The sequence below is a fragment of the Anolis carolinensis genome, chromosome 3, assembly GCF_035594765.1.
Source record: "Anolis carolinensis isolate JA03-04 chromosome 3, rAnoCar3.1.pri, whole genome shotgun sequence".
In the NCBI taxonomy this organism is placed as follows: domain Eukaryota; kingdom Metazoa; phylum Chordata; class Lepidosauria; order Squamata; family Dactyloidae; genus Anolis; species Anolis carolinensis.
In genome coordinates, this window is record NC_085843.1 from 209,812,893 (window position 1) to 209,835,066 (window position 22,174).

At 39.8% G+C, this 22,174-nt stretch overlaps 1 protein-coding gene and 1 long non-coding RNA gene across 4 annotated transcripts in view; one reads left to right on the forward strand and one right to left on the reverse strand.

Moving 5' to 3' along the window:
* Positions 1-22,174, forward strand: part of slc16a12 (solute carrier family 16 member 12) — a 78,441-nt gene that overhangs the window by 10,330 nt on the left and 45,937 nt on the right. Inside the window, exon 1 of one of the 3 annotated variants that reach the window (XM_008123434.3) lies at positions 6,789-7,098. The exons of 1 other annotated variant lie outside the window; for it this stretch is intronic. The gene's annotated coding sequence lies outside the window, so the exon portion shown is untranslated. Of the gene's footprint in view, positions 1-6,788; positions 7,099-19,971; positions 20,174-22,174 lie in introns of those variants that run through there. One more of the 3 variants, XM_008123433.3, reaches the window with a different exon arrangement.
* On the reverse strand, positions 16,078-21,486 carry LOC134297740 (uncharacterized). The gene is made up of 3 exons (XR_010004605.1): positions 21,412-21,486; positions 20,880-21,016; positions 16,078-18,302 (listed from the first exon to the last, which is right to left on the reverse strand). It is a non-coding gene; the product is annotated as an uncharacterized LOC134297740 (long non-coding RNA).

The following is a 22,174-nucleotide window of genomic DNA, read 5'->3' on the forward strand; positions in this document are numbered from 1 at the left end:
GATTTTTGCTATGACTGTATGTGGTTCTCTTTCCATCCCTTGAAGTATTTATGAGAACTGATGATGTGCCATAGCTATGGCAGGGGCTCTTTTTTAACAGATAACTGGCAAATAGAGGGAGAAAACATGGAGACAGTGACAGACTTTATATTTCTAGGCAGAAAGATTACTGCAGATGCAGATTGCACCCAGGAAATCAGAAGACGTTTACTTCTTGGGGGGGAGAGCAATGACCAATCTCGATAAAATAGTGAAGAGTAGAGACATCACACTGGCAACAAAGGGTCACATGGTTAAAGCAATGATATTCTCCGTAGTAATCTATGGATGCGAGAAAGGAAGGCTGGGCGAAGGAAGATAGACGCTTTTGAACTGTTGTGTTGGAGGAAAATCCTGAGAGTTCCTTAGACCTCAAGAAGATCCAACCAGTCCATACTCCAGGAAATAATGCCCGACTGCTTACTGGAGGGAAGGATATTAGAGGCAAAGATGAAGTACTTTGGCCACATAATGAGAAGACAAGAAAGCTTGGAGAAGAGAATGATGCTGGGGAAAATGGAAGGAAAAAGGAAGAGGGGCCGACCAAGGGCAAGATGGATGTTATCCTTGAAGTGACTGGCTTGACCTTGAAGGAGCTGGGGGTGGCGATGGCCGACAGGGAGCTCTAGCGTGGGCTGGTCCATGAGGTCACAAAGAGTCGAAAGCGACGGAACAAATAAACAACAAACAGCTTAACTATTGGCACATAACTCTCATGGATCTAGGAGAGAACAATCTGAGGGCTCCGAGTCAATTTTTTTTGCAAAATTGTCTACAGTGTAGGCATTTAATCTGCATACAGGTTGAACATCCCTTATCCAAAATATTCCAAAAGACAAAATTGCCCACTTGGGTGGCTGAAATAATGTTGTTTCATGCCCAAAATCATTTTAAATATTGTATAAAATTACATACAGGCTATGCCTTTGGGATATACATATATAAGACAAAAATGAATTTTGTGTTTAGACTCGGGCCCCATCTCCAAGCTATCTCATTATGTATATGTAAGCATTCAAAAATCCACCCCCCCCCCCAAAGTATAGAGCATTTCTGTTCTCAATCATTTCAGATAAGGATACTCAATCTTCAACAGCCCAGACTTTGGTACCATAAACACTCTTTCTCTCAGAAAACACTTGGGACAAGAATTATCCTAACAATTTTTCTTTCCCCCTATTTTCAGTGTACTATATTGGGACCAGGGCCATAGCCAGAAAAAAAAATTGGGGGGAGGGAGTTCAATTTTTTAACAAATCATGAAGAATAGTTCCATAACGCACAATAATTTAGAAATCAGGCTCTATCGATAAATTTCAGTGGACACTCATGGGGAGTTGGTTAACCAGTTAAAATTCATGAGTAAACTAAGTTTTTTTTAAACATGAAAAATGGGGGGGGGGATTGAATTCCTAACCCCTCTCCTTGGCTACAGCCCTGATTGGGACATATGGTAGCAAACAATGATGTAGCAAATTGGCAGTTGTGTGCTTTAGTCGTTCATAGCTTTTCTCCTTTGGTGGTGTAAAATATTTACGATTGGGGCACATCAAAATTAACTTGATCAGTTAAAATTCACGAATAAACCAGGTTTTTAAAAAACCTGACTTTTTGGGGGGAGGAGGTTGAACTTCTAAACTCCCCCACCTTTAGCTACAGCCCTGTAGGCATGTATGTGTGCATGCGCGTCTCAATTGCCATTTCCATATGGTGACCATTTGCTGGAAAACTTGGACTGCGGATAAAAGGATTTGTACCTGGCAAGCCCCCTTGATGGATTGTCACCTTGATGTGGTGAGGGGGCTTGCGTGTTCCAATGAACCTGAGGGCACAACCACTGGAGTCATGCACTCCCAGGAGTGGCCACAGGGGACGATCCAGACCAAGAACAATCCAAAGACCCAAAGACCTCAACGGCGGAGCAGGCAGAGGATAACATGGTACATGTTACAACGGCTGTGAAGGCGGAAGAAGGCTGCAACGGACTGAGAAGCCACTGTCGTTTTGTAATCACACCACTGCTGGAACCTCACTCTGTGAAGACTATGTGTTGACTGGCCATGCACCGACCTCCACACGTTAAAAAAAATCATGCACAGGCATCTTCCAAGAAAGATGGAAAATAATCATCCTTGAACTATGAGGGATCGCCTAAGTAAGCAAGCCTGGCAAGCATATGCTAAACCAGATAGGCCAGGACAGATGAGGATTGGTCAGAGTGAATGACCAATCAGCTGCAGAGACCCTGGAAGGGCACATCTGGGGAAAACAAATGATAGAGATATGTTGATAAGCTTCTGATGAGCTCAAATGTCCAGTTCTATGCCACACAAAGATGGAAGATTCAGAAAACAAAGGTGCAAGGCTCTGGAAACAAAAGGTGATGATCTTGACCAATCCAAGACTTGGCTATCAATAAAGAGGTTTAACATATGTTTCTCCAGGCAGCAATCTATCAGCTTCAAGTGAACCATATTACTAGACAAACAGGTTTGGGTTTATCTGGGCTGACAGGGAAGTCACCTATCTTTGCATATACAGAAACAATGGGTTTTGGTAATTATCTGCCTTGGGAAATGGCCAGAGGAATTTGTCCAATCTTCCTGTTCTCAAGGGATTATCTCAGTAGGCTTATGGAGAGGTCTCTGGGCTATACCTTGTTACATTTTGTAAAGAGGTTTTAAACATTTTATCTCTAAGAAATACAGTACACAGAAAGATACAAATTACACAGAAAGTCATGAAAAATAAACTCAATTTATTAAAGGGTTAGATATGATAGAGTATAGAGGTTTACGGTTCCTGCTAATTCACTCTCGATCTTCTAATGCTTTGAATTTATGCCAGTCCAGCAAAGGTTTTTTTTTTTAAAAAAGAAGTAAAAATTGTATATTTATTTCTGAGCCCTTGGTGAACTAGAAATCTTCTGGGGGTGGGGGTGGGGGATTATTGTGGCTCGACAACAACCACCTGAATTTAAAGGCTGTATACATTTTATTTGATCACATTTTATTTTTATTTCACCATATTTTATTTACCGGTTCTGGATGCTATAACATTTTGAGACTGGTTAGCATTATACAATCATAGAGTTGGAAGCTCAAGGGTAATCAAGTCAACCCCCCTCCCCGCAACAATCAAAGCACTCCCAACAGATGGCACTCAGCTTCTGCTGTGGGTCCCAACCCCAGATGGGGTCCCCTTAACTCAATGTTGGGGTTCCAAAAAAAAATTGACAAGTGAAAGTGTTTTGAATGCCACCTAGTGGCTGTTTTAGTATACAGCTTCAGCTGTACTTCATAAAAAGGAGAATCAGCCTGTTTAGCAGGCCTTGCAAATGCTGATTTGATATCAGTAAATCTTTAATTTTTATACCTATTTCCCATAACTTATATACCCGGGATCACATAAGCATTTCTTGGTCCGAAAGTTGTTGTGAATGAAAAAGTTTAAGAAGCTCTGGTCTAGAGGGTAAATAGTCTAAATTTGGAGCTTGGCAGAAGTGGGGTGGTGGTCCCCAGAAGGGTTATGGAGGAACAAAGGCAAAGAGGAAAAACTAGGCCTAATCCTGAATTTTGCCACTATGGAACTGAAGTCTAAATTGGAGTCATATATCTATTACACTTGAAGGTCATCCTTGTACTAGAATACAATTTGACAGGAGGAGAAACAAAACTATTTGTTTTATTTGTACAGGTGATGCATATAGTAATGAATAGGAAGCCTTCATCTGCATTTATTTCTGTGTGCAAGGAGTGTCTGGGAAAGGGAAGGAGAAAGCAGCTTCCATTGCAAACATTGTTCTAATTAGCATTGCACACTGTAATCATGAGGCAGTGGAAAAGATCCAAAAATATTTTCCTTTTGTTATTGAATAAATAACAGAACAAAAGCGATTGCTTTGAGCTCTTCGTTTTATTGCTGCGTTTTCACTCAAACCTCTTCTCTCTCCTAGTTGCTGTAAACAGATTAGGAAGTGGCACCTTTTGTGTCCCATCTTACCTTCCATCCCATGTAAACCCTGAGTGGCTGCCACAGTCTTTCAGGCTGCATCTACACTGTAGAATGAATGTACTTTGACACTACTTCAAATGCCATGGTTAAATGTGTTGTTGAAGGCTTTCGTGACCAGAATCACTGGGTTGTTTTGGTTTGGGAGGAACCTTTAATTTTACATAATACAGTAGAGTCTTGTTTATCCAACATAAACGGGCCAGCAGAACGTTGGATAAGCAAAAATGTTGGATAATACGGAGGGATTAAGGAAAAACCTGTTAAAATTGTAATGATTTTATAAATTAAGCACTGAAACATCATGTTTTACAACAAATCGACAGAAAAAGCAGTTCAATACATGATAATATTATGTAGTAATTACAGTATTTATGAATTTAGCACCAAAACATCACAATGTATCGAAAACATTGACTATAAAAACATTGACTACTAAAAAATTGACTACAAATAAAGATAGAATTGTTGCCTAGAGAAAGAGCTGTGCATCCGGGTGGGATTTGGGAATTCTTGGCATTAGGAACTTCTCTTACAACACCTTACTCGTATTCATAATATCCATTTTGTTTTCATTTGAGGGTGAACGAAATATACTTGTTTTGCAAGAAGACTTTTATTGTCACAACCCATTCTGTATGATTTGTCTCCTCTTGCCTTTATGGAAAGAGCCAGTGCCCAAGACGATTGTTTTCTATTCTGTTAACGTAGAAGGACTTGGTTAAGAATGGTTCAACTCCCCAATGAAGATAACAGGATAAGATAAAACAGCATTGAATTGCTGCTCACAATGAGGAATGAATGGCCTAGCAACATAATTATTATTAAACTTATCAACTTTCTCCAAAAGTGTCGAGAGTTTCCAGGAGTAGCCATTATCTAGATTTTTGGAAGCAAGTAACTGGAAACATATTTGACATAAGTCCATTAATCCAGCAATGTAGACACACTTGGAAGACTCATGTAAAGAGGCTGATGGTTGAATAATGTGTTAACTTTGTGTATCCCTGAAATTAGGAGCCGTGGTGGTGCAATGGGTTAAACCCTTGTGCTGGCTGAACTATTGACCTGAAGGTTGGCAGTTCGAATCCCTGAGATGGGGTGAGCTCCTGTCTGTCAGCCCCAGCTTCCCATGCGGGGACATGAGAGAAGCCTCCCACAGGATGGTAACACATCCGGGCGTCTCCTGGGCAACGTCTTAGTAGACGGCCAATTCTCTCACACCAGAAGCTACTTATAGTATGTTCTCAATTCGCTTCTGACACGATAAAAAATCCCTAAAATTATTTTTTCCTACTCATGTCCTATCCTGATCGGAAGCCACAAGCTGAACTAGAGTAGTTGCCACCAAAATAGCACTAAAATGTAACAACCCCACCCCTCCCAATATTTTTAGTAGCTGAGTCTGGTCAGGTGGTCCCCACTATAACACTACAAGGCTTAGTTATTTCTAATTATTTCTGTGTAATCTACAACCTCACCACATGGGCAGAATTGCCCACCATATGACAGTTTCATCTCAGTTCAGACATGAAGGCCACCAGATCTCATCAGATGATGTAGATCTACTTCCCACAGGGCTCTCTCCCTGAACTGAGGTGAAACTGTTGTAAAAGGAAGCAAAGAGAACACGGAAGGCTTCCCATGTTCTCATTGAGAAGATGCATCCCCCTGTGTGATAGGAAAAGGGGTGATGCGATCAATGTGGTCGATGAGTTGAGAACCACTGCTTTAGATTATACAGGCAGTCCCCAGGTTACGAACAAGATAGGGTCTGTCAGTTTGTTATTTAGCTGAATTTATATGTAAGTCGGAACAGGTACTTTTATTAAGTGTAACTCCAGTTATAAAAGGTAAAGGTTTCCCCTTGACATTAAGTCTAGTCATGCCCAGCTCTGAGGGTTGGTGCTCATCTCCATTTCTAAACTGAAGAGCCGGTGTTGTCTGTAGACACCTCCTAGGTCATGTGGCTGGCATGACTGCATGGAGTGCCGTTACCTTCTCGCTAGGGCGGTACCTGTTGATCTACTCACACTTGCATGTTTTTGAACTGCTGGGTTGGCAGAAGCTGGGGTTAACAGCGGGAGCTCACCCCGTCCTGCGGATTTGAACTGCCGACCTTCAGGTCAGCAAGTTCAGTAGCTCAGCGGTTTAACCTGCTGTGCCACCACAGCTCCAGCTATACATATACATGTACTTATAGAAAATATATACACAAACACACACACATATACTTTGGATAGCATAGAGAAGGGTCAACACCCCTGTGGTGTTGGTTTTGCTGTCTGTGCCCTGCTCAGAAGATTTGACCTCATTTTGTGTCCCTGTGATAACTGGATTTTGAAAAAATGGCCTTGTTGTGGAAACAAGGATTGGTGAAAAAACTTCAGTGGAGACACCTTTTCTCCATGATAACTCTTTCAGGAGTGAATTTCCCTTTCAAACGGGTAGATTCCTCTCACTTCCTGTTGTCTCACCCCTTTGGTACCTATGACTCATTTGTAAGTCGGATGTTTGTAACTCGAGTAAGTTTGTAGCCAACTTAGCCCAATTGCTGAAAATATTTAGAGGAGTCTCACATTTTTTTTAGAATGGAAGGATAAAAAAGTTGAGATGTATAGGTTAGCTCCCTGAAAAAAAAGACAAAGGAATCTGTACAATAACTGATTATGTTACTACATAGCAAAAGGCAGTTATCATCTACCAAGAATTACAAATTTTTAAAAAAATCTTACAAAGAAAACAAGTTTTGGGGGAAGGAAGGGGGCTCAATGAAATTATTTCTATTAGCTGGGATTTTTCAAACTGACCTATGCTTGAGCTGTTTGTTTGGCAAAAGAACAAAGTTGCACAACAGAAACATCCTTGTGCATCCCAGCAAGGGCTTCATTCCTGGAGTATGTCCTTGGATAACATTTTGAAATCCTATGCTGCTTGCTACAAACTTCCTCGGGGCTGAAAAATAAGACTTCTGGGTTCCTTACTGTGCAGTTCTGTACCTGTCTGCTCAGAATAAGCTCTACTGAATTCAATGGAATTTATTGCCAGGTATGTGTGCATGGGGATTATTGACTTGTGGACCTACTTACGGAAGTTAGGCTTGAAATCAGATTGGAGAACAGTTCATAGGGATGACATGGGGCATATAGATGGGAAAAGAACATAACATTAAGAATTTGCTTGGCATGTGATCACAGGGATATGTTGCCAGACTTAACCTAGATATGCAAAATTATGGGTAATAGCAAACATTATTAAAGTGAGGGACCTCGGAGCCAAGAATACCATAAAGTTGTGCTGGAGAATCTTGAAAATGTCTAGAAAAGACATATTTTTTGTACATGGATAAATGAAACCCCAGATACAGATACTCATCACATAGATATAGGGGTTTTATGGTATTCTGCCAGTAAATCACTTGAGTTTGCTTCTGGGATGAAGGATGGAACCAACCACCAGTACAACAAAGCCCCGCCATTACATTACATTTATAGATTTCATGTTTTGTAGATCTTGTGTGTTATAGTAACATTTTAAAAATGTTGTTTATTTTTTGTTTTTTAAAAATTGAATGTTTCCCTGATTTGCTTATTTGGCATTTATTCTAAAACTTGAAAATATCTCTTTTCAAAGTTTCTTTTGGATGTAGCACATTCTGGGGAAAACAGAATACAAATACATTTGATATTCGAAGGATACCATGATGCAAATGTCATCTGATTTCTGTGTGTTTTTAAAAAATATTTCTCACTTATTTTCTGCCAAAAGGAAAGAATGGAGACAATACATTTTCAAAGAGAGAATTTCTCACGGGAAACATGTCCTTTTGGAAGTTTAACTGAGAAGGGGAAGACCTTTGGGGGAAATTGACATGTCTCTGTTTTATCTGTTTTTCTTAGGGGAATCAAGTGCATGACATTGATATTTTTATCCACTGACTGGATGGCCTAATAAAATATTTCCCAAATATGTCCTTCAGATATTTTCGACTACAGTTTCCATAATTCCCAACCAGGAGTGCCAGGAGCCAGGTAGATGGGCATTATAGTCCCAAATATCTGGAACATAGACAAATGGAGAAGGCTGCCCTAGCATTTTAAAAGTGATTCCTCCTACGATCTTTAAATATTACAATTGTCATTGCATTCAAAATATCAGAAGAAGGCCAGTACTTAGAAGGGTAGCTGTGGATGCTCTACTAGAAAAGATTGTCAAAAGCAAAGATACAACACTGGATGTCAAATCCAGCATCATCCATGCCATAATATATTCGATTTCTGCAAATGGTTTTGAAAGTTGGACAGTGGAGAAAGCTGAGAGGATTTAAATTAATGTGGCATGTGTTGCTGGAGAAGAATTAGATGGATACCATTGTCTGTCAAAAACAGATACCAGAGCAAATTAAAGTCTGAATTCTCCCTAGAAAACAAAATGGCCAAATTGGTGCTATTTTACTATGGATGTATTTATTGAGACATGAGTATCTGAAAATGCTTGGTAAGGTGGAAGGCATAAGGAAAATAAAGAATTTACTGCTACAGTAATAGCTTGATTCAATATATACTTGTTTTATAGAAATATGGGTATTGTTTTATTATCTGGGTGGAGGCCACAAGAGGGTGCTAGAGAGAGAAGGATAGTCCACTTTACAGGGGGGAGTTGAAGGAGGAAAACCATTTCCCCTGTTTTCGCAAGTTATTCCCCCTTCTCCCTTCTCATGTCATAAACAAGGGTTGTTTCCACGATGGGGACATGGATGGGGGGATAACAGGAAAACAGTGGAAATGGTTTTCCTCCTTCAACCTTCAACCCCCACCCTCATAAAATGAACTATCCTTCTCTCTCTAGCACCACCTTGTGGCCTCCACCCAGAACAATACTGAAATATGTTTTAATATGTATCTTTTATAGAAATACATTTTAATATGTGTATTTGTTAGTGGTGTGCATTTGGGTAAAAGCTTATCTTGTTTCGTTTCTGGCTTTCATTGCGGGGCCCGATCCATTTTCGGAAAGCCTCTCGAAATTGGGAGCGTTGTTTTCAATTGTTTTGTTTTGGACCCCCGAAAACCAGCCCATTATGGGGGCGGGGCTTTCCAGCCACTGGCTCCCCTTCCTGAGGGGTTCGGTTGCCTGGCAGGCACTGTGCTTCTTCTCTTCCTCCTCCTCCCTCATGCTTGCAATGCCCCACATTAACTCACGGGAGTCATGGCTGGGCAGCCCCATATCCAGACCTCAGCAAGCAAGCAAGGAACCACTGCCCGTCTCTCCTTTCAACTCAGATAGTGTGGTGGGCACGAGACATGTGCGTGTGGTGGAAGTGTGACTGTACAAGCGCTTGGCTGCAGGCAGGCACTGAGAGGCACACACAAGCTTTCCTGGCCTGCCTGCATGCCCCACACCACACACAAACTCTCCCTGGAAAGAAAGTGTGTGTGTGGTGGGGCGCAGGCCTGGAAAGTGCACACTTGCCTGCAGACAAGTGCCGGCACAATCACACCTACACACACACGCCTGGAAAGGAGAGAGGGAAGGTGGTTCCTTCTGCCCTGATGCTGAGGTCCGGATGTGGGGTTGCCTGGCGGCAACTCCCATGAGTGAATGTGGGGCATTGTGGGTGTGAGGGAGGGAGGGAGGGAAGAGGAGAAAGAGAAGAAACGCACACGCATGAAATTTCAGTTCTACACGAAAGCAGGCTTTCGTGTCGAGCTCAATTTCGTGTGGGGAGGGGGGCTTTCTGTTTCATGCTTCCTAATAAATGAAAGACACAAAAGACACGGAAGAAATGATAAGAACAAAGTTTGCAATACACCTATAGTATTTGTGATGTTTTTACAATGTTTATGCGTTTTAATTATTCTGTAACCCACCTGGAGCCACGAGGAGAGGCGGATAAGAAATAAAATTATTATTATTATTATTATTAATAATAATAATAATAATAATATTTATTATTGTTATCATTCAATCAAAGAGGCTATAACTCTGAGTTTGCAAGAATTGGGCAGGTTGTTGATGACCTGGGCTTTTGGAGGTTTCACACTATAGGGTCAAAGGTAGTCGAAGCCAACTTGGTGGTATTTAACAACAGCAAGCCTGTGTTCACACATGCACAAAAGTATTCTTGGTTCTTTTGGAAATTTAGGCTAGGGGTAAAAGCAAGGGAAGGTTGAAGGAGTATGTCCTCCTCATGTGTTTAATCAGGATTTTGTGGTTATTATTTTTTGCATGGATCTCTCTTTCTTGAGTCTTGTGATTTTTAACATTTTGTGTGATGAGAAATCTGGTGCTGTCTAATCGTAAATTGATTTGTCTAACAAGAATGATTAACGGAGTCTATCTTAAGAATTAATCACAAGGCAGAATAAAGAGTTGGTTGTTTATATCTGACTTTAAGAATCTGTCGGTCTTTCACATTACAGTGTGAGTAGAGATTGGAAAATTTTCTTTTTTTGGACCATCCTCCAACAATCATAGCTAGGGGATTCTCTAAAAAGGAACTTTTCCATGTTGTGAGCCTGAGAGATATTGACAACTGAACAAATACATTATACTCATGTGACAGATGATGTGGCTGAGTTTAACATACCGTGGTATATAATTAAATATATAATAAGTCATAGATTAACTCTCCTTAATGCTGTCTGCGTTCTCACTTTGAAAATATTCTTTAAAAAGTGAAGTCTATCAAAAACATTCCTTCTATTTTTTTCCTGCAAATGAAAAGAAAGAATTTGTTTCCTAGGCTGATAACTTCAATAACCTTTATCACACAGTAAAGATTAGTTCTGAGTAAACCTGCATAGGAGAAGAGTCTTAAACTTAATGCTGCTGCAACAACACAATCGTGTGAGTTTAAGTTTTTTTTAAAGCAAAAAATCAGGAGCTGCTTTCTTGACTTTTTGGTTAGAAGATCTTAAAATTATTCTATAACCCCATAGTGCCTAATGACATATATGAAAAAAAGACATACATAGGTTTGTAATTAGCACCCTTTACTTGCAGTTAGGAGATCTGAAGTGTTTTCTTTTAATCTTTAGATCACTTAAAGATGATAAAGTGTATGCCTCCTTTCCATCAGCATGCATATATGAATAGACATGGTTCTGAAGTGTGATCACAATTTGCACAATAATAATACTGCAGCAGCAGCAGCAGCAGCAGCAACAGCAACAACAACAACTTTATTTATAACCCATGCTATCTCCCCAAGGGGACACAGGTTGGCAAATACTCAGTGCCATAAAACAATACAAAATGAACAAATAGCCCTAAGAATAAAACATCTATAACAAATTATAACAACTACTCACAAAGTTTAAATAATTAAATAAAATATATAACTCTATTAAACCTACAAAGTAACAAAACTAATCAGTTTAAAAACATTTAAAAGCAGCTAAAATAACCATTATTATATAATTTATCTGCCACCAACAAGCCAGAGTAAAGTGCTGTGTTCTAGTCAAGGTTGTAAAACATAATATTAGAATATATTTTAAGCATTTTTAATGGAGAGAAGGGAAGGGGCTATTTCTAATTATTTAGAGAGGGAGTTCCAGAGGCTGGGAGCAATTACGGAGAAGGCACCCTCTCTCGTTCCCACCAACCGTGCTTGAGACGGGGGTGGGACTGAGAGCAGGGCCTCCTCCACAGACCGCAGTGCCCACGCTGGTTTATATAAGGAGATGTGGTTAGTCAAACAGTTTGGGCCTGAACCGTTCAGGGCTTTATAGGTAATAACCAGCACTTTGTAGGTAGCTCAGAAGCAGACTGGCAGCCGGTGCTGCCGCAATATAGGGGTGATTCTCTCCATGTACGCCACTCCAGTTAGTAATCAGGAAGCTGATCTCTGGACCAGTTGAAGCTTCCGAATTAGCTTCAAAGGCAGGCCGACGTAGAGAGTATACCACTTGTCCACACATGCCTACCGTGTTTCCCCGAAAATAAGACCTCCCCAAAGAATAAGACCTAGCAGGGGTTTGGGGGGATTGCCAAATATAAGGCCTCCCCTGAAAGTAAGACCTAGCAATTAAGGCTGCAGCAGAGTTCCATTGGGAAGCATGGCTGCAGGGCAGAAGTAGCACTCATTCATACACCGGAGGGAGGGAGGGAGAGAAAGTGCTTGCTGGCCTTGCCTTGCCTTGCCTGTCCCCCAGCCTCCGTGGCTGCTGCTGCGCTGCCGTTTCTTCCTTCCGAGAGAAGGCTCCGTTCCTGGCCCTGCTCCCTTTGCCCCCATGGCTTCTGATTGGCTCCTGGAGCCAGGGCAAGGGAGGGTGGGAGGGAAGGAAGGAAGAGGGCTTTCCTGCTCTTTCTGTTTCTTAAAGGTACAGGACGCATAGGGATTCTCCTCTCATCCTTATTCCAATCCTATGCCATGAAACTGATTATTTTATACTATTATTCTATTACCATATTATTATCATCATATCTGTTACTATTATTATATCCCATTATTATATTATCCTATTAATATATTTTATATCATTATATTATATTTTTTCTATTATTATTATATCATTATATTATTATTCTATTATTATTCTATTATATTTTCATATTATTATATTATTCTGTTATTATTATATTCTATTTTATATTATCCTATTAATATATTTTATATCATATTCTATACTATTATTCTATTATATTATCATATTATTATTTTATTATTATTAGCATATTCTGTTTTCTTATTATATTCCATATTATATTATCCTATTAATATATTTTATATCATTCTATTCCATTCTATTATTCTATTATATTATTCTATTATTATTATTATATTATTATGCTATTCTGTTATTATATCCCATTATTATATTATCCTATTAATACCATATTATTATCATATTCTGTTATTTTTATATCCTATTATTATATTATCTCATTAATATATTGTATATCATTATATTATTATTATTATATTATCATATTATTATTATAGTATATTATATTATTCATCATTCATGACTACATTGAAACTAGAATAGAGAGAAATCAGCGTGGAAACCTTGTGAAACCTAAACTGCAAGAGGTACCATAGATTGTTGCACATGTAAATAATGGTAGTAACAAGAAATTCTTGATAGGATTCATAGTTTGTCTGGTTATGCTGGTTTGTGATGACAACTACTTTACAGTATATAATAAATGTTCATTTTGTTGTTCAACAATAAATGTGAGCTCTTCTTCATGGAAAAATAAGACATCCCCTGAAAATAAGACCTAGTGCATCTTTGGGAGCAAAAATTAATATAAGACCCTGTCTTATTTTCGGGGAAACAGGGTATGTAACATTTACTAGTGTGCAGGATGGTGTTGTTCAGCCCGTTATTCTTTCTTTTTCAAGATCAACATAAAGAAGGATTTTTGGGAACAGTATGGAGGTATATACCTCTCAGCCTCACAACTGTTGTCAAATTCTCTTTAAAACACAAATAATGATAAATATTGTATTTTGAAGGCTTTCATGGCTGGAATCACTGGGTTGCTGTGAGTCTTTCGGGCTGTATGGACATGTTCCAGAAGTTTTCTCTCTTGATGTTTCACCCACATCTGTGACAGGCATCTTCAGAGGTTGTGAGGTATATATCTGAGGATGGCTGCTACAGATGTAGGCGAAACATCAGGAGAGAAAGCTTCTGGAACATGGTCATATAGCCCAAAAGACTCACAGCAAACCAATGATAAATATTGTGCTTACAAGTTAAAGAATTTCCCAACCAGCATAGCTTTTTGTTTAAAAACATTTTGAAAACTTTGGTGGTTATCACACTAGAGCTTAAAGATTAGGCAAAGAGGATGGTAGTAGGAAGGAGGTTGGTTCCAGCATAGATATATTAGGTTCTAAGGCAGCTATTGAGATCCTACAGCAGAATTTGTGCATTTTGTGCCATCAGCAAGGCTGCTAGGAACATATGATACTGATTTTGTAACGTGAATCTTTTCACATAGTATTGTGTTAACATTAACAACAACTGTCTTTGTTGCAATTAGGATGCTTTTCCCTTGTTATGCTACAAGCGAGAGGAAAGCGGAGGGGGGGGGGGAAGAGTGATAACTCATATTACCCCGGCAAAATCTATCTTCGGGGATGGCAAGCCATCCCACGTCCTTTTCCTGTCTTCTTCCTGCTTCCCCGCATTTCTCCCTGCTTTCTTCAATGGAGGGGAGGGGGGGGGGGTCTGTGTGAATTGCATTGATGGGTACGTTGATTGTGCTTTGCCTGCATGGCAGGGGATTGGACTAGATGGCCCATGTGGTCTCTACCAATTCTATGATTCTCTGATTTTATCGTTTTACAATTCTACATCTGTACAAATATAGACAAGGAAAGGAATATAAATAAAGGGAGTGGGAAGTGAGAACGCAGCATGGAAAAAAATGGAAGGAATAGAAAGGAAAGCACCCTGCCTCTTTTAGGAACCCAGTGCAAAAGCAGTGATAAGAGACAGCAAGTGCCCCGAGCCCTAGGGGAGTGGCGGCATATAAGTTTGAAAAATAAATAAATAAATAAATAAATAAATTTTGCTGTGGTGAGATGGGCTGTAAAAGCATAGCGTAGCCATTTTGAATAGGGGCTTACTATATAAGTTTTGCAAGGCTTGTAAAAAAGACAGGCAAACCTCGGAAAGCAAAACCAGTAAGCTCCTATTTAAAATGTCTACTTCTACTCCACCTGAAGCACAAAAAGTGAGATTGAGTACACAGCTCCACAAGCCAGTGTCGCCGTGTGAGGGCTGCGGTGGTGCAATACGGCAGTACAGCCAGCTGAACTGCTGACCTGAGGGTTGGCAGTTTGACTCTGTGAGTGAGCTCCCGTCTGTCAGCCCTAGGGGACATGAGATAAGCCTCCCAGCAGAATGGTAACACATCTGGGCATCCCCTGGGCAATGTCTCTGTAGATAACCGATTCTCTCACACCAGAAGTGACTTGTAGTATGTTCTCAATTCACTTTTAACACGATAATAGTTAAAGTGTCACTGTGAAGAGAAATGAGAGAAATGTGCCTCTAGGAAGGGAAATTAACTCTTGAAAGAGTTATCATGGGGAAAAGATATCTCCACAGAAGCTTTCTCACCAAACCTTGTTTCTACAACAAGCCAAATTTTTCAAAATCTAATTCTCAAAGGGACAGAAAGTGAGGCGAAATCTTCTGAACAGGGGCACAGGCAGCAAAACAAACACAGCAGGGGTGTTAATCCTTCCCTATGTTGTCCAAAGCTGATTTACAAATTCAACTTAAGATAAAACCTATAGAACCTATCTTGTTTGTAACTTGGGGACTGCCTGTATACTCAATGAAAGTGTATGTTGATGAATTGCTGGCTCAGATTTGTCACTTTCAATCTATGGTTTGCATCTGACCATACACATGACAGGAATGTGGCAATGAACCTTGAGCACCCTATAGCAGTGGTTCTCAACCTATGTTTTGGCCACCAACTCCCAGAATCCTAACAGCTATTAAACTGGCTGGGATTTCTGGGAGTTGTAGACCAAAACACCTGGGGACCCACAGGTTGAGAACCACCACCCTATAGGAATCTGCCTGAATCTTAACATCCTCAGGGAAGGACCTGTAATAGTCCGACTACTATTACTGTTCCTTCTAGTGGGAACACATTACAAGGTCTAGTTCGCAGTGGCTCCCACACAACCAAATTTCCTCCTGTGGGAGGACAAACTGTGGCACTGTTCTCTCTAAGTTGTCTCCAACCTGTAGTGATTCTAAAGCAACCTTACATAATTTTATTGGAAAGATTTGTTCAGGGAAGGTTTGTTATTGCTTTCCTCTGAGGCTGTGAGTGTGTGACTCGCCCAAAGTCACCCAGTGTGTTTCATATCTGAGCAGAGATTTGAGTTGTAATCCAGTACTTAAACCATTACATCCTGCTAGCTCTCTACCTTGTTTCCCCGAAAATAAGACAGTGTCTTATATTAATTTTTGCTCCCAAAGATGTGCTAGGTCTTATTTTCAGGGGATGTCTTATTTTTCCATGGAGAAGAATTCACATGTATTGTTGAACAAAAAAGAACATTTATTATATCCTGTACAGTAGTTGTCATCACAAACCAACATAACCAAACTCTGAATCCTATCAAGAATTTCTTGTTACTACCATTATTTCCATGTACAACTGGTATGTACATTTACCAATCCTGCATGCTCTGGTGTTCTGTTTGGCAGGCGCTGGGCATGCTTCCAAACAAAAACGTTGCTAGGTCTTACTTTCGGGGGAGGCCTTATATTTAGCAATTCAGCAAAACTTCTACTAGGTCTTATTTTTCAGGGATGTCTTATTTTTGGGGAAACAGGGTAGCAATAGTGATTAAACATGGATTAAAACAATATATGGCTAAAATCAGCTGTGGTGTTATTTTTAAAAAAAACTGAGAACAATTAAACTAGCTTATTAAAAGGAAGACAATTTTTTTTAAAAAAACAACCTGAACATTTAAAATATAACAAATAAGGGGGGAAATGGAGCATCAGGGCTAAAAGCTTGTCCAAATAAAGATGGGATGCCACTAAGAATACTTAAGAATAATATATATCTGCTGAAAAGGAATTGATTTTCTAGGCCCATGGCAGAAATTTGATTCAAGGCAACTAAAAACTAAGTTTTTCGCATGATTGTCACATAGTCCTAAATGTAAGCAAATTAAAACAAGAATAGGCTGCCAAGTATCCAGCTTTTTGCAGTGAGTGCTGGAGCCTTGCAATCCTGATACCTCCCTATCCCCTGCCCCCCCAGTGCATGCCGTAGATAGCATTATGCCTGGTTTATTAGGTTGTGCTGACAGATGCAGAATTGCGAATGTGCAAAAGGCAATCTGGCAGCTCCTTGGTTGGACTATGGACAGAGAGACCTGAGATTACCTGAGAAAGGCCAAGAGTAGGACACAACTTGTCCTTAAATGGCATAAGACCTCCAGATCATAATTTTCCAAGATTTTCTTCTCTGGCATCGGTGAGAAACACTTTATCTCATTCACATTGCAGTTATAACACTGTTATTCCACATAATTTCAAATATATAATAATATGAAAGGATTCTAAGGCCCATCCTACACTGCCTTATATCCCTGCATCTGATCCCAGATTATCTGATTAAACTGGGTTATATGAGTCTTCACTGGTAGCTAATCTGGGATAAGAAGGGATTTAGAGAGTTCTATTCACCCAATTACAACCCTAGGATTTCATAGTATCTAGCCATGGCAATTAAAGAGCTCCAACTGTGTGATGTGAAAGCTCCCCGGGAATAAGTCTTTATACAACCAAGAGGTCTTAAATGTCCATTCAATATCAAGCCAACTCAAAATACTTTAAAATATAATCATGATATTGTTCTTCAGTTGATTTTGACTCATGGCAACCCTATCTTAGGGCCCTTCCATACAGGATCAAAATGAGGAACAAATAAGTGGGGCAAAAAATCTCAGTATCTTAAGGAGAGTCCTGACACTGAGCTGCCAATCCCAGTAAATGGTCCCCCAGCATCCTGACAGGTTCACTTGTAGTGGATTTTAGAAATTCGCAAGATGGATGCAGGATAGCCATCGGATGTTTACTTTTAATGTTTTTATTGACTCTCTGAGATGTGCTGGACCTCATAAATGGTGACACAGATATACGAATGTGCACACAAGCAGATTTCTTATAGTTATCTCTCCTCACCTTCCTGCTGCCTTTACTTTTCCCCGTTTGAACCCCGCTTCCCATTGGGGTCACTTACATGCCATGCTGGTGCCCACTGTGTAAATTCAAGCTCTGTTTAATTTCATAAACATGAGAAAAAGGAATGGTTGCAGAGAGTTCTCATCAAAATTGCTTTTCAATTGAGCTTCCATTTAGCCACCAGTGTGTTTGTGGCTCCATTTGTTTACAGCCCTCATCAGTTGTTTTGGGATTTTAAAAAGTGTACATGTGCTGGAGCAATTCACACCAGCATATCACAATAAATTCACTTTTTTTCTTGAGTGCAGGAATATACAGTGATATGAATCAGCTTTTAAGCACTCCTTTTAAACATGTGTTTTTCAGCTGTTAATGCAATCCAGTGCGCTTTTTCAGCAAACTTCATGTAGCCATGACGTTTTTATCTCGGTTTCTTCTGCATTTTAGGGTCTGTGTAGAAGGTCCCTTAGTGTTTCCTTGGTAATATTTCTTTAGAGGACATTTGCTATTGCTAGCCTCTGAGGCTAAGAGAGTGTGTCTTCAAACTCTGGTCTCCTGTTGCTAAAATAGAATTAAACAGTGGAAATATTAGAAATAAAAATAAAACCATTCAAAACTTTTAAAAACCTATTAGCATACCTAAAACACTGCACAGTACCCTTTGCCTTGGTCTTTAAGACTAACTTCTTTTAAAGTCTGCCTGAAAAGAAACCTTCTGCTGGATAAACAGCAGGAAAGGGGCCAGTCTGGCTTTCTTAGGGAGGGGGTTCCAGAATTAAGGGGCAGCTACCAAAAAGGCCTTCTCTTTTGTTTCCACCAACAGAGCTTGCGATTGTGGTGGGACTGAGAGAAGGGCCTCTCCTAAGGATCCCAGGATCCCAGGCAGATTCCTACAAGGAGATATGATCAGCTAAATAGCCTGGACCTCAGCCATATAGGGCTTTATAGGTAATAACCAGCACTTTGAATTGTGCCCGGCTACAAACGGACAGCCATTGAAGATGTTGCAGCAAGGGAATTGTCTTCTCCCTAGAACCAACCCTGGTTAACAATATGGCCACAACACACTGAAGTTTCTGAACACTCTTTGAAGGCAGCTCCACATAGAGCATGTTACCGTAATTCAGATGGGATGTAACTAAGGCATGTACCACAGTGGCCAGATCTGGTTTCTTAAGGAATGTGCAAAATTGGTGCACAGGTTTTAATTGTGCAAAGGCCCTCCTGGCCACCACTGATATCTGGACCTCCAGGTTCAATGCGGAATCCAGGAGAACCTCCAACCGGCATACCTGTGTCTTCAGGAGGACGTGTAGCACCATCTAAAATGGACTGGATCCTAATCATATACAGTAGAGTCTCACTTATCCAACACTCGCTTATCCAACGTTCTGGATTATCCAACGCATTTTTGTAGTCAATGTTTTCGATATATCGTGATATTTTGGTGCTAAATTTGTAAATACAGTAATTACTGCATAGCATTACTGCGTATTGAACTACTTTTTCTGCTGAATTTGTTCTATAACATGATGTTTTGGTGCTTAATTTGTATAATCATAACCTAATTTGATGTTTAATAGGCATTTCCTCAGTCTATCCTTATTATCCAACATATTCGCTTATCCAACATTCTGCTGGCCCGTTTATGTTGGATAAGTGAGACTCTACTGTATATGTAAACCACTGGACCACATTGGCTCATTACAACCAGGACAGAAAAACATATATTATTCTAAGGCAGTGGTTCTTAACCTGTGGGTCCCCAGATGTTTCAACTCCCAGAAATCCTAACAGCTGGTAAACTGGCTGGGATTTCTGGGAGTTGTAGGCCAAAACATCTGGCGACTGACAGGTTGAGAATCACAGTTCTAAGGGGAAATATCTCCTTTACCCAGCTACTGGGTGGGCCACAGTAAGATCTGTAGAAATAGAAAAGCCAAGTGGGGTGGCAGTCCCTGATAGTTAAATAATCCTAGTGCTTTGGTGCTATGAATTCTGGCTTTCGTTCATTTTTGGTATAGAGCCTAATAGTACTGACCATGGGAGTATTTCAACAAATCAAACCAGAATCATGATTGATGTGAAACCCGTTCATGAGTCAGGGAAAAGTGTGCCAAGATTTGAGAAACAACTTGGCATGTCCATGTTTGCAGGTGTCAAATATTTATTAGTGGCAACCATTGGAGGGTGGATCATTCTAGCCATCCAATTCAGTCTTATAAACAAAGAGCAAGATGAGATTATAGTATTTTTCTTTTGCCTACCCATCTCTATTCTCCTCCCTGCTTTCCAGGGTCAAAAGACTGAAGCTAGGTTGGTTTCCTCCCTGTTGATTTTTCTGCAGGCAGGCAAAGTTTTTTTTTTTTGTGGTAAATTCAGGAGTGCCTTTGGCAACTGACCTTACTTCTTGCTGAAGGCTTTTTAACAAGGTAGGTATTTTGTTGGCTTGTTCTGGTGAGTCCTAAACTGCGTTCTTAATTTTGACATTTTTCTTTATGTTTTTATTGTATTTGTTTTATTCAGTTTGCTGTCGTTCTTTAAACTTCTGCTTTTGCTATTATATTATTTTTAAATGCTTTAGAACTAAAAGTAACCATACATTAATGAACTAAAACAAAATATTAATAATTTCTTAGAAGTTGTAATTTGGTGCAGCACCAGCACCATTTGATGGAGAAGGCTAAAGCCCTTGTAAAAATTACAGCTCCCGTGATTCCATAACACTGAGCTATGGCAGTTAAAGTGTCAAATTGCATACATTCTGCAGTATCGATTCACCCCTTTTTATGTCTAAGGAGATGCAAAATGATAACGTCAACTGTGGGTCATGCTTCTAGCTTGTTATTCTAAACTACTGTTAATATTTATTTATTATATTTATGTATACCCTATTTTTTCTCTCCCAGAGACTTAAAAGTATTTGCATACAATTTAAAATATACAAAGATTTTAAAAGGTAAAGGTTTCCCCTTGTCATTAAGTCTAGTCGTGTCTAACTCGGGGAGTTGGTGCTCATCTCCATTTCCAAGCTGAAGAGCCGGCGTTGTCCTTAGAAACCTCCTAGGTCATGTGGCTGGTATGACTGCATGGAGTGCTGTTACCTTCCCACTGGGCAGTACTTGTTGATCTACTCACACTTGCATGTTTTCGAACTGATAGGTTGGCAGAAGCTGGGACTGGCAGTGGGAGCTCATCCCGTCCCGTGGATTTGAGTTGCCAACCTTCCAGTCAGCAAGTTCAGTAGCTCGGTGATTTAACCCGCTGTGCCATTGCTGCCCCATACAAATATAAAAAACAGAATTAAATATACACAGTATTTAAAATTCCACAGTTAAAAACCATTAAAACATATTCAAAGTCAAAGTTAATACAAACTTCAGTGACCTATTCAGGCAGAATGAGAAATCATGGTTAGTTGAAAAATGGAAGAAAGAAGTTGTCTTCTTCTAATGTCTTCATTGCAGGAAAGGAAAGGCACATGACTCACACACAGAGCCTTTATTGGCATACAACAACAAAATCACAACACAGGTGTATAAAACAAGAGTTAGTCACAGATAAAAAGAAAACATACTTTAAAAGTTACATGACTCAAACCTTATACACTTAAGCCCTAAAAAAGATTTTATTGTGTTTAGACAGCAGGTCAATGTAAGTTTGTTCTTACCTTTTGGAGAGAAAGAAGATTGCTACTGTTCTATACTCCCTTTCTGTCTGTAGAATGGGTCAGATGCTATTCTGCAGAGGGACCTGATTTGCATTTCCAAGGAAAGTTACTTTTATAAGGTACATGGCCCAGATCCCCTACCCTATGGTCCATTAATCATGACTGTAGAATCAAATGGACATTTATTGAGATAACAGAATTTTTAAATGAACAGAGTTTCGAGTTCTTCTGAAATGGCTGAAGTTCTAAATGTCTACCAAGTGGGATTGCTAATCAAGTGACAGAAAATACCGGCACATCAATAGTCAGTGTTGCAACTTGTCAAGACAGTTGAAATCCACACAATGACTCATTCTTGGTTCTTCAAAAACAGTTCATAGATGGGGTTGTTGTGTGTTTCTATCGTTCATAGACAAAATACCAGAGATCCCATCATAAGGATTTCTCCAGAACTGTGGAGAAACAATTAGGGGAGAAATCATCTTCTGAGCTCCTGATGCGCCTGGAAATGGGATCTGTCAGATTCATCTGTGTTGAACAGTTTCAGTGACTTGGAGGAATGGGCTTTCTTAAGAACAGTGCCTTGGGGCTCCTCTAGAGCAATGCGATTGAGGGGCAAGGTCCAGTGTCCCAGAAGTAGCGTCTGTCTTAAGAACGGTGTCTTGAGTTTCCTCTAGAACAGGGATTCTCAAATTATTTTAGCCACAGAGCCCTTTTTGAAGCAAAAGTTTATTGTGGTGCCTCAAGAAATGTTTATATATTA